Consider the following 12,914-nt stretch of genomic DNA (forward strand, 5'->3'; position numbering starts at 1 on the left):
GCTTGGAGAAAGGGAAGAAGCCAGCGTGCTGTTAGTGAAAACATTCAATTCCTTGCAGAACACCACTTTCCTTGCAAGGCAAACCCCAAAAAGAGGAAGAAGTAATTCTTGGGTTTCTGATTTCTGTGGCCCTTTGAGCTGATTTGCAGCCGTGAGAAAAGGTGCCAGTATCTTTGTATTGTTTGGCAGAGGAAAGATTACCTTGTAACTCATCTTGTCTGGCTATGGCCTGGCACTGGATCATGACCAGGTTGATGGCAGCCTGACAGTTTTAAAAGAATATGTTGGCATTTTATGAAAAGGGAAGTTATTACACTTGAAAGGAAGTAAAAACAAAACCAGAAAACCTATGCTTGTCAGTTTTATGGCAGAGAGGCTGTAAAAATTCTGGCATGTTACTTCAGCCAATCCCTGCAACAAATTAGTGAACTAAATTGATTACAAAATCAAAGATGGATTTACACAAGCATTTGTGTTTTAGTTACCCTGCTCTTACAGTGTGTCAGACACTCAAAAGAGTCAACCCCATGCCCCTTACAGTTAAAATTAGTTTACAGCCTAAATTTAGATGTGTAGCAGCAAGAAAGGAGCATGGAAAGAAAAGAAGAGCATGGGAAGGGATGGGACCTCCTGGGCCACTGGCTCCAGTCCCTCCCAGTCTCAGGAAACCACATTGTCTTTCACTCTTTTAGACTGTGTTATGGTCTTCTGACATACTGTTAGATGATGCAAAAGATGGGGAGTTAAATTTACAGATTTGTCCCAGTTCAGTATAGTTTTGTCTGTCTCTATTAACCACTGGATTGGACCCACACTGAGGCTTATCACAAGTTTCTGCTGGTGGCTGTGTTTTACAGCAGGGGATGTGCCAGGGAGCTGGGGACTGTGGAGGCAAAGGCAGCAGCATTAGTGAGCAGAATATGAAGAACAAGGAGGATTCAGTGTAGCTCTTCCAGCAACCAGGAGGAGCATGAACTTGGAAAATAATGTTTCCAAATGTTATAATTTCTCTTTCTGTTCCCAAGCTGCTGTCAGAGGAGTGAAGCAGATCACTTCACCCTGGGAAAGCCTAAACTGCAGTGCAGCCTAGGGTGAGCCAAGGAGGCTTGGGTGCTGTTGTCAGGCTGAACTGACACCTGAGGAGCCACATGCTGTGCCAGCTGGGTGGCATTCCATTCCCATACTGGCTCAATATTCCTATGTTGTGCACTACAGGTCCCTGGAAATCCTTTCTCATGCCATCTTTAAAAATCCTTCATCGAGTATCTTCACCTTCACGCCCATGGGGGAGTTCAGTGTATAACTGAGGGGTACAAAGAAGGCTTGCTTGGTGAGTGCCATGGCCACGAAAGCAGTTTCAAATTATTCTGCTTTGTCAGTCAGAACTGTAAACTGCAACTGTATGGCTTTAGCTCCAGAGGAGGCTGCATGGAGTTCCTAGCATTATAGCATGTTTTTAGTCAGGCAACGTAGCCAAAGAAAATGATGAAACCAGACTTCTTCTTGTGGTCAGAAAGAAACAAACAATATGTTTTGGTTGAAGGCTCAGTGCTGTGGAGAGGCCTAGAGTTCTGAGCAGCTGCACAGGAATTACGATTATACGGGCTGGTGGTTGCCAACACAACTTACCTCAGTCACAGCTAAACCTATGGCACTACGAGGGGCTGGAGAGCTGAGAGCGAGGCTTGGAGCTGAGAGACACTGAGCTGTCACTTCTGGCAAGAGGGAGGTCTTCGCCAAAGTGATCTGCTTTTCTTAATGCCAATCAAGATTTTTACATACTGAATGCAATTGTCTGAGTAGATGCAAATAATCTGGGAGTAATTTTCTACAGGAGTTCTAGCTCCTGTCTTGGGAATGAGCATCCTGATGGTGGGAGCTTTGGGTCAGTAACATGTGCTATTACACCTGCCTGTGGCCAGAGAATCTATCATCTGTGGTTCCATCCCTACAGTGCCTGTATCTTCTGGGCAATGCAGCCTTGTGTTCTGAGACTGGCAGCTTTTTTTTCCTCAGGTCAATGCAGTTCTTGTCCCATCACAGTTATTCAACCCAAGTAGGTCCAGTGACTCCTGTTCAGATAAAACTGAACAAATTTGAATACATTTTCTTTAGATGCTGAAAACAAAGTCAGTTGAGTTTGGGATTGAACCCAATATAGGAAGCATGTTTTGGTATGCTCAGATTCCTTAAACAATTTTAGACCTAAAGACTCCTCCTAGTATGTAATTCCCAAGCAGGCTTTTCCATGAGATAAGAATAAAACCTCCCTTTTCTGATGAGAAGGTTTCAGTCTTGTGCAAGTATAGTGGGAAAACCTAAGTATTACTTAATAATTATTACTTATACTTACATTATTATTACTTATATTATTTATTCATTTTTTTACTGAAAAATGTTTTGTCTAGACAGTGTGTTTGAGAAAAATGTGCTCAGATTTTGAGTCCAAATTTTGCCGTGAGGACCTTAGATGCTTATGTTCAGACTTCGCGTTTTATTGTGGATTTGTTGGGGATGTGGTTCCCTAATTCCTGTTTTACAAATGGGAAATTCAAAATGCTTCTTAACCATTCAGGGATATTGTTAATATAAATATTTGAGAAAGAAAATAGCGTGGTCATATCGGAGTCACAGTTGACACATGGTGAGCACCCCAAAGTCAATTGTCAAAATCTCTTGTTGCTTCATGAAAGCAAAGGTGAGTAGAAGAATCAGAGCTGCCATTTAAAAATGAGATTTGCATAAAGCTGTGCTGAAACTGCAACATCTTGGGAATTTGTGCAAAAGGAATTTCTGCAGAGCTTTTTGTTAAGGAAGTCTTGTGAGAAAACATGCTAATTTTTGCTTTGAAGCCCTTGAGAAGAACTAAACCATGAACAAATGAAGTTTAGAGTCTGAGTTTACTTTCAGAGCTCTACCATCCACCAGCTATCTGTCTGTAAGTCAGGCAGCTGTCTGTCTGTCCCTGTTAATCTGTCTGATGAAATATGGCCAAGACCAGCAAGAGCCATGTACGAGGGTGGGAATTGCCTGGCAGGGCCACCTTGCTGCTCAAATAAAGATGAGCTTGGACAATGTCACAGCTGGCTGAGATGAGCATGGGAAAGAAAAATATGGTGACAGGAGATGCAGAAGTGACTCGGTGTGCTGACATTCCATTCTTTTCAGGGAAAAGACATGTGAAAGGGCTTGTCACTGACAGAAAGACCCTCTCACATTCTATTGTGGTGAAACTTTCGTCCTCCAAATAATACCATGAGTTGTATATTTCAAGATATAATTGGTGTACACATATTCTCACACCACGGGAATTCAGCGTTGTCTCCTCACCCCACAGCCTCAACAACTCAGAAATCTGCTGGTTTATTTGGGCAAAGGGCTGGGGTTTTGCTTACTTCTTATTTTTTAATGCATGTGTCTGGTAAGTTGCTTTTCCTTCTAGTGTTAAATTATATGCAGGCTGAGATCCTTCTTTTGTGCTTGATTAACTGAAACTCATTGATAAATCTTTAAAATGAGAAGGTTTTCTAATTTCCATAGAGTCACTGCACTAGTGGATTAGGGATCTCACCTTGCACCTCTAAGTGTCTAAGCTCAAACTTTCAGGTTAGTGTAAGTGAAGCTAATTCCCAGGAAAAATGGAACAGAGGAAGAAAATAATAGTATTTCTAAGGAAAAAGTGCAATATGCAATGGTGGGGTTTATCCATCTGTATTCAACATGAAAGCCTGTGTTGATTAGGGGCTTTGTGAAAAGTTGATTTTCCAGTTCAGCAAAACTTATAGAAAAAACATTTGCTTCAGGTCAACTGCAGCTAGTTGCCCTCCCTCTCACTCATTAAAATGAAAAGCAAGTGTTCCCACTTCATTCAGCCTTGAGTGACCTTTTTGATCTAAAGCAGAGCTTCTCCCAGAGCTTGGTCCTGGTCACTGGATTCAGGAGGATTCTTAATGTCTGTGGTTACGATGGCACTTAAGGTCACACATAATTAGGCCCCAAAACAAGGAACGCAATCCAGGGTCCCAGCCCTTGATGGATGTCTAACCAATGGAATGTCATGGCTTGTGGAATAAGTTTTCATCAGTCCCTTGAGAGGAGCAGCCTCACTTTGTATGAGATGGGCCACAGATGAGAGGATGTTGATCTGTAGCTGATAGAAAGAGGAAGTGTCCCTGTGCTGGCACTGCTGAGGCACTGCAAATCCCGTGGGCAGTTCTGGGCTCCCCACTACAAGAAAGACATTGAGGGGCTGGAGCATGTCCCAAGAAGGGAAGGGAGCTGGGGAAGGGGCTGGAGCATCAGGAGCAGCTGAGGGAGCTGGGGAGGCTCAGCCTGGAGAAAAGGAGGTGCAGGGGGGACCTTCTCACTCTCTACAACTCGCTGACGGGAGGGTGCAGCCAGATTGGGATTGGTCTGTTCTCCCAAATAACAAGAGACAGGACATGGGGAAATGGCCTCAAGCTGTGCCATTAAGGAAAATTTCTTCACAGACGCGGTTGTCAAGCACTGGCACAGGCTGCCCAGAGAATGGTGAAGTCATTATCCCTGGACATGTTTAAAAGTCATGGATATGGCACTTGGGGTCATGGTTTAGTGGTGGCCTTGGCAGTGTTAGGTTAACAATCGGACTTGATGTTTTTAGAGATCTTCAGGCTAAATGATTTTGTGATTTATATAACAGAACATTGCCAAGTAGCACTGAGATGCTACATTAGATTCTGAATGGGTAGGGAGCATCAGTAGACTGGATTGACTGCTGGTGGAATAACTTTTCCAGAGGGCCATAAATTGACAGTTTAATCACAGTGTTAAGGAGGGTTTATTTTTTCAGTAATAATTTTGGTTGATTTTATTATGTGTTTCACTTTTCAGTCCAGCAATCTTCAGTGCTAGAGGAGCGGCTTCAAAAATAGAAGGGAGAAGGGGCAGTGTATCAAGGAGTGTGTCGAACCTTAGGAATAGTGTCCTGCAGTGTCAGATCTTACCAACACTTTTATGGTCCTTTTTTGAAAAACCTGCCTTCTGCAAGTTTGGAAAAGAGAGCTCTTCTCATCTTCATGGTGAAGCAGTGGTGCTGAGGTGGTCTCGTCACATGCAGATCCTTTTCTCTAGATGCTTTGGGGTTTGATATTGTACCTGAGAAGGTATGAGATCATACCCTGATCTCATACCATCTGTTTAACAGATGGATGTATATGGCAAGGCTAATGGTTAAAAACCTGGCTCCACTTAGGTCAGTGGTATCAAGATTTTACCCATGATTGGAGGGGGAGGAGGAAAGAAATGTCCAAAGATAGGTCTCCTAAATCGCTGCTGGGAAAGCCTGTAGGCTTTAGAGCCTTGTTTATTTACCCTTCTGTCATTTGCTGATAGTTACTTGTGCTTGGCCCTTGGACAGAGTATTTGATCTTTATGTCTATGTCTGTATGTTTGTTGGTACAGACTATTAATACTATGTATATGTAACTGTTGAAAGATATGGAAGAAGTGCAGATCTTATTTCTAATGAAACTGTGAAAATTATAAACTTAGCTGGTATTGATCAGAATCCTGTTTGTCCATACTGTTCTGTAATGAATGTAGCACAAGTATCAATCATGTTTATCGGTAAGTCTAGATGTTCTGTTTGCTGCACCAGATCAGATGATTAGGTTGTTTCCTTGTTGGCTGAACTGCCCTCTTTTTTTTTCTTTTTCTTCTCTTTAAACACCCAACAACACATAGATCATCCCTGGATTTCTTTAACCCACAGAATACAATTGTTCTACCCTTGCTGAAATGTTAAAAGTAGTTTGTGGACTGGAACATGGCTGGGTGGGGCACTATTCTGCTTCCAGCCTAAAATCCGGCAATGGCTCCTAAAATACAGTCTTCAACAGATTAAACCCAGCTGTTGCACAGGTGCACTGAGGCTGTGCAGCAAGGAAGTTTACCCACTTACAAACTTCTGCCTGTGTGCGTCATTAAACCAAGATATTTTTGGATCTCAACTATATACTTTTTGTTTTTTTGATTAGGCAAGGCAAGTGGTCTTCATTAAAGCCACAGACAGCAGAATGGTTTCATCTAAATTCTCCCCTGTAATTGCAGAAACACAAACACAAGTCTCATAATGCTCCAGTTCTTCCCCATCCAGCTCATTCAGCCATTCTTATCATTGGGAGTAAAGCCTACAAAATCTTAATTGTTTGTCCAATCTGACAGCATCCAGTCTGCTCTGAAATAGTATATGTGGAGTTGTATTTTACAGATTTTTCTCATTGACTCTGAAAGAGCTATGATACCACATTAGGAATATGGTAAAGGGCCTAGAGAGTCAGTCCTGTGTGGAGTAGCTGGGGAAGTTGGTGGGGCTCAGCCTGAAGAAAAGGAGGCACAAAGGGACCTTCTGGCTCTCCACAGCTTCCTGACAGGAGGGTGCAGCCGGTGAGTGTCAGGCTCTTATCTCAGGGAGCAAGGGACAGGACAAAAGGAAACTGCCCCAAGCTGTGCCAGGGGAGGTTCAGGCTGGACATCAGGAGGAATTTCTTCACCAAAAGGGTGGTCAGGCATTGGCAGGGGCTGCCCAGGGAGGTGGTGGAGTCCCCATCCCTGGAGGTGTCCAAGGAACAAGTGGACGTGGCACTCAGTGCTCTGGTCTGGGTGGCAACGTGGGGATCAGTCACAGGCTGGACTCAATGACCTTGGAGGTCTTCTCCAACCTGAATGGATCTGGGATTCTATGGAATGGCCCAGGGAGTCAATTTAGTAGAAAAGTTGCTTTAAAGAAGTAGGATGGTGTATTTATCAGGGCGAATTCACATGCAGACCCAGACTTCTCTTGCCTTTGCAGAATTCTGTTATGTAAATAACATATGCAATAAACAATTGCCCTGCAGCCAGGAAATAGTGACTATAGTGTATAACTTACCCGTGCTGGCCACTGGGGAAGCCCCAGGTAGTGGCAATCCCATTTGTTCCTACTGATTCCAGCTGCAGGTGTGACTGATAAGCAAGGGGAAGGAAAAGCCAATTAGTTCCCACATCTTTTTGTTTTCTAAAGACAATTCTTCTAATGTGTGCAGCCAGTAAAGATGGGGCTAATTGTAATCCTCGCTATAACCCTTCCTGGCTTGAAAACAAAGCTTGTCACTCGCAATGACCCCTCCTCAGGTGACATCTACAGTCTGGAGGCAAAAAGCTTAGCACTTCCATAATGACTAAGGAAAGAGGGAGGTTGCAATTTCATGCAACTTTTTCCATACCACTATGTGCTGCCTTTCTGATTGTTGACTTGCTCCTGAGCAGGACAGGAGGAAAAAGAACATGTCTCTGCACAGGAATCGCCTTGAGATTTTGTATTTTACTTTAAATACTTCTCTTGGTGCTTCTCCCAGCCAGAGGTTCAGTCTGCACTCCTGTTTTTTATAGCTACTGACAGATGGATTGTCATCGTATTTATCTGATGGTTTTTTTAATCTCAATCTCAAAGCCTCCTGTACCAGTGAGATCTACAATTTAATTATGTGTTTTGGAAGAAAGCACTTCCTCTGTGTTTTTGATCTTATTATCTGATCATTGCATTCAATCTGCATTTGTACTATATTTGGAAGCAGGCTATTCTAGTAAGTTTGACTTTAATGGGCTCCAAACAGAAGTTTACCATGCTGATTCAATTACTATATGCTACAGATTGTTGCAGGTCCTGAACATGCTCAAGAACATTTTACAGTTCCTGAAATGTGTCTATTTCCAAGCTGAAAATGGCAGCACAGCAAGACATTGGCAATAGCATTTCAACACAAAAGTGCATGTAGATCTTCATCAAGCTGCTATTGTCTGAAGTGGAATTTGGTTGCAGAAATCCCATCTGGTAATTTATATTCTTGCAGAAACAGTCACTATGAGGAATTGAATGCTTCGAAAGAATCGAGGCTTCTGTTACTTTTCATTCAAAAATAAATGCTTTAAATGGGGTTGTGAAGCAGGAGCTCACTAGTGGGGTCAGTCCTCTTCTTGAAGGCTTGAGGCCTGGTTAGGTTCAGGCTCTTAAATTGTGAACACAGCTGATACAGCAGCTAATGGGATTGTAATCAGCGTCTTCAAATGCATCAAGCTGATCCCTGATGTTTCTGAGGTGGACATTAGCAAACACTTGAACTGTGTGGAACCTTCACTTGCTGTGAAGCGGCTTTCAAGAGACTTTTGTTTTAAGGGCATTTCACTTGTTTACCAAGATCTGCTTTCTTGTGTTTCCATTTTAAAATAGAATAATGTATGTTTTTTAACTCTTGTTACATTTATATTATTTTTTATTTCACTGTTCCCATAAATCCATCGGTCTTGTTGCTGAGAATACAAACTCTTCTACCTCTCCTCAGCTGATGCATAGTTGAATATCTATTGTCCCCTTCATAAGGGACTGGAGAATTGAATTTTGATCCAGTTCCACAGCTGACATTCTGCTATGGGCTGTGGGTATCAATAATGTGAAATTTAAAAACTTGATGAAAACTACTGTAAGAACATGTTTGTTAAGGTTACTGTATTATGCAGTAGATTTCACTGTATGAGAAAGCTGTTATCAAGGTGAAATGTATTTTGAACTTGAATTCTTCAGAAAATAACCTATAGATAAAGCATCAGAAAAATAGATATTTAAAATTGATATTTGCAAATGAATGATAAAACCAATGCCTTAGTTCTCATAGGGATTGTTTCCATGCTTTTAATAAATTTTATTGAAAGATTGGGGTGCAAGCCCATTTTTTAAGATTATGTGGGTCACTCTAGCTTCCCTCTTCATGGCTGATATTCTGCTGAGATGCATGTGACTTTTCACATGACTCCAGTCTCACTTTAGACACACCAAAAACTCAGGAAAACTAATTTTTTACTTATTTATTTTGTCCTCTAAATCACAGAATCATAGATTGGTTAGACCTTAAAGACCTTAAAGATAATACAGCTCCAACCCCCCTGCCATGGGGGGTACAAGCTTCTAGTGCAACTGTGGTAACAAAACAAACAAACAAACAAAAAAGCACAATTGTTCTGGTTTTATTTAATAAAAGCTGCAAATTCCAGCATGGGTGATTGAATTCCCAGCCTTTTGCCAGTACCTGAAGTGACATCCACACTCACAGCACAGAACTCTGTTCATTTCCATTTGGTTTTTCCTCAGATACTCCTATGGGAGGAAAAAAATCTTTTCATCTCTAGACCAAAAGCACTTGTGAACTTTCAAAAAAAGTTGGTGGGAAATCCTCTTAGTCCTTTGGGTTACAGGACAGTGAGCTCTTTCACTTGGCATCTGAAGCTTTGGAACACCTGAACTGAGAAGCCTGTGCTTGGCATCTGCCTATAAACAAGAGTACTTCTACTTCTTTTTGTGTCTATGTGTTTGCAGAGCAACTGAGAAGGATTTTTTTTCCTCTGTGTGTATGACTGAAGGAGAAAAGGGCAACTGGAGTGAAAGGTGAGAAAGACATTATTTGCATTTTTTTATTTTACTTCAGGCTTATTTTTTTAGTATGGTAAATGTAAAATCCATACTCTGATCTGCAACTCACCATTTTCTATGACTTCCTTTATTTTTTGTATTTCCCTTGAGGTCAACAGTATCAAACTTTTTAAGAGACCTTCGTACAGAAAAATTTTTGTACAACAAATCATTTCTCTAATAGCTATTTTCTGTGGGGATGATGGTAAAGCATATTCCAAACCATTTCATTTAAAGTGCAGTGTCTGAGATTGCTGTCCTTGTCATCATTGCTCAGTATGAGGTTCTCATCAGATATTTTTAGTAATAGGTGAAGTTATTGTTTCAAAATGAGTTTGACAAACTCATTAAGTTTGGACAAACAATAAATATGTCCCAGTTTAAGCCAGCAGCTAATGTATAGTGCTTGTCCCTGGACTTCTTTGTGTCAGGTGCTGTTCCCAATTCTCCATGCAGCTGTGGCATTACCCTTCTGTCCTGACTTGTAATGACCTCTGATATTCCAGTCCAGGCTTTCTTTTAAGCAGAACTTTCCAGTTGTGCAGGATTGTGTGGTGGTTTTTCACTGTTGACAGAAGTCCACTAAGATGCAAGCCACCAAACTCATTCTCACTATGACCCAAACCAGGACTTAAACTGAAGTCTCTGGAGGTGAAAAACCAGACTACTAACAAGTGATGGGAGAGCCTCACATAGCTTGGTTCAGATAAAAATCTAAATGTTTAGCTTTTCTGAAACCATTCTGGTCCAGAAACCAGCATTTCAGTCCCATGAGAGTAGTCTGCCTTTTCTGATTTATTGCATAATCAGATTGGGACTACATTTCTGAGACACCAACAAAAACAGCGCTTTTTTTCATAATGATTTTGACTAAAACCAGTGAGAAAAGACATGCATGAAAACATTAAAACAAATACAAATCATGAAGAAGCCCTCGTATTTCGCAATCTCAAGCACTGTTTGTTTTTCAGAAAATCATGTTTCCTCTTACATGAAATTTTGTTTTCCACAGTAGTAAGTCTCAATGAGAGAAAGAAAACTCTGGTCCTTATGCCAGTGGGGTCTAGAAGAAGGACTGGGTTTAAATAGACATTAGAAAAAGAAACTAATAGTAAGAATCTGAATCACTAGGACCAGACTGCCTAGGAAATTGGTGTCATTTCTATCACTGAACATGAGAGTGGCTAGATAAAGGTTTTGGAGAACTGAAAAACTTAGGGCTGGTCCTAGGATAGGAGTGTGCATTATAAACTGTCTTCAGATGGCTTCCAGGGGTATGATTCTGTGTTTACTTGTCTGATGCAACAAAATTCTCAAGTGTATTAGTCTTCATGTGAAAATATCACACTGAAAAAACCCTATCTCTTAAAGATCACTCATAATTTACTTTACTTGGCATAGCTTAGCAAAGACTTCTCTGTTACAATCATGGCAGCCTTTCCTTGCTGGGGCTTCATTTTGGTCTTCCAGAAAACTTTTGCACAAAGCACTTTGGAGATGCTGATTGACTAATAGCTGTATCCTGAAATTGTTGTTCTGATTCTAACCCCAAAAGAGTGGTTTATTTTGCCTCCTGAAATGAATAGGGTGTTTCTATTTCCCTTATTCTTGATACTTGAAAGTTTAAATATGTGTGGGAGAGACATGCAGAGGAGGAACTGATGATGTGAGAAATACAAGATACAACTACTGGAAACAGTGGTTCCAGTAGATGAGACCCACTCAGATAATAAAAATGTGAGTCAGCTCTCACTCATGTGCTAACAGAGAAGTCAAATTTTCTCTAACCAACTGTTTTTAAATTTTCTACATAAACACAGTGATGCATCAGGATACGTCTAAAAATAGTTCCTCCTCCCATGGTGGATATATCCACAAACCCTGCACAAAACCACTTCTGCTTCTCAAACACAACTACTGGGCTGTGAAGCTGTGGATGAGTAAATAGGCAGGGCTGAGTTTCAATCAAACTTTAACTAAAGATGAGAAAAAAAAATAAATTATAGAATGCCTGTTCTGAAGGGGAGCAATGAGCTGAGTGTGCTACTATGGTTCCTCCATTTAACACGGGTTTGTCAAGTCTCACTGCTCATTGGTGTGATGAGTTTCTCTGAGCTTCTCCTTTTTTTGCTAGTTTCTGGAAGTTCTGTGTCCTTCTTAGCATTGCTGTTTGTTCTTCTTCCCAAGAACTAAAAAGTGCCCCTCATCTGAGCTGGATAGTTTCATACAAAAATTTAGTTCAGCTGAATTGACATATGGCAAAGAAGGTCACAAGAGCTGTTAGTTTTGCTGTGGTCAGGTCAAGTTGGAGCTGGCTGAAAGGGCAAGATAATATTTGAATGTGATGTAAGGAAAGTGGTGTTACACTGGAAAGCAGGAAACAAGTTCATTTTTACATTTGTGCTTTTGCTTTTTAGAAATCAGCTCATAAACCTGTATTGATCTGCTACTGCTCTATTATATTGACCTACTGCTGTTTAGCTTGGTGAGAGAAGAGATATTCTGACTGTACGCTCTTTCTGTTGCAGTGTTAGCTCAGACTGGTTGCAGTGCACGCAGGTGCTGCTATTGGGGACTGTGTGGCCAGGAGTTTTACAGTCGGCTGTAGAGCTGGACACACACATGGGAGAAACAAGGATGGAGAGGATGCATCAGGACAGCATTGAGGTTTGTCATCATGTGGACACCATGCTTTCTGTGAATCACCGAAGTCAGGGACAGGCTTTGTGCTGCCCTCTATAGGAGTCCCTTCTGAGGACCATCAGGATGTCAAAATCATGGAAACACAGAATGGTTTGGCTTGGAAGAGACCTTAAAGCTCATCCCATCCCACCCCCTGTCATGGGCAGGGACACCTTCCACTATCCCAGGCTGCTCCAAGCCCCATTCAACCTGGTCTTGGACACTTCCAGGGATGGGGAAGCCACAGTTTCTCTGGGCAACCTGTGCCAGGGCCTCCCCACCCTCACAGGGAAAATTTCTTCCTAACCGCCAATCTAAGCCTACTCTCTGTCAGTGGGAAGCCATCCCCCTTGACTTTTCATTCCAGGCCCTTGTAAATAGTCTCTCTCCATCTTTGTTGCAGGTTCCCTTCAGGCACTGGAAGGCCACAATGAGGTCACCCTGCAGCTTCTCTTCTCCACGCTGAAAAAAGCAAATTCCCTCAGCCTTTCCTCTCAGCAGAGCTGCTTCATCCCTCTGGTCATCTTGGTGCCTCCTCTGAACTCTCCCCAACAGCTCCATGTCCTTTCCGTGCTGCGACCCCAGGGCTGGAGGCAGCTCCACAGGTAGCATCTCACCTAGGGGTACCAACTGCCCCTGAGTACCATAAACCACTCAGTAAATGATAGAGAGGTTGTTTTAAGCCTGACATAAGGATAGTTTCATGACAATTATGTCTCAGAAGAGCTGCATCTTTTTACACCTGCTCAAA

General features: G+C 41.9%; 1 long non-coding RNA gene across 3 annotated transcripts in view; it reads left to right on the forward strand.

Annotated features, from left to right (window-relative positions):
• Positions 1 to 12,608, forward strand: part of LOC116443323 — a 31,167-nt gene extending 18,559 nt beyond the window's left edge. The window contains exons 1-4 of one of the 3 annotated variants that reach the window (XR_004239831.1): positions 6,568 to 7,852; positions 9,389 to 9,457; positions 12,010 to 12,148; positions 12,567 to 12,608. This is a non-coding gene — a long non-coding RNA (uncharacterized LOC116443323). Of the gene's footprint in view, positions 1 to 6,567; positions 9,458 to 12,009; positions 12,149 to 12,566 lie in introns of those variants that run through there. The other 2 variants (XR_004239832.1, XR_004239830.1) reach the window with 2 other exon arrangements.
• The last annotated feature ends 306 nt before the right edge of the window (positions 12,609 to 12,914 follow it).

Source organism: Corvus moneduloides, chromosome 4, assembly GCF_009650955.1.
Source record: "Corvus moneduloides isolate bCorMon1 chromosome 4, bCorMon1.pri, whole genome shotgun sequence".
Taxonomy (NCBI): domain Eukaryota; kingdom Metazoa; phylum Chordata; class Aves; order Passeriformes; family Corvidae; genus Corvus; species Corvus moneduloides.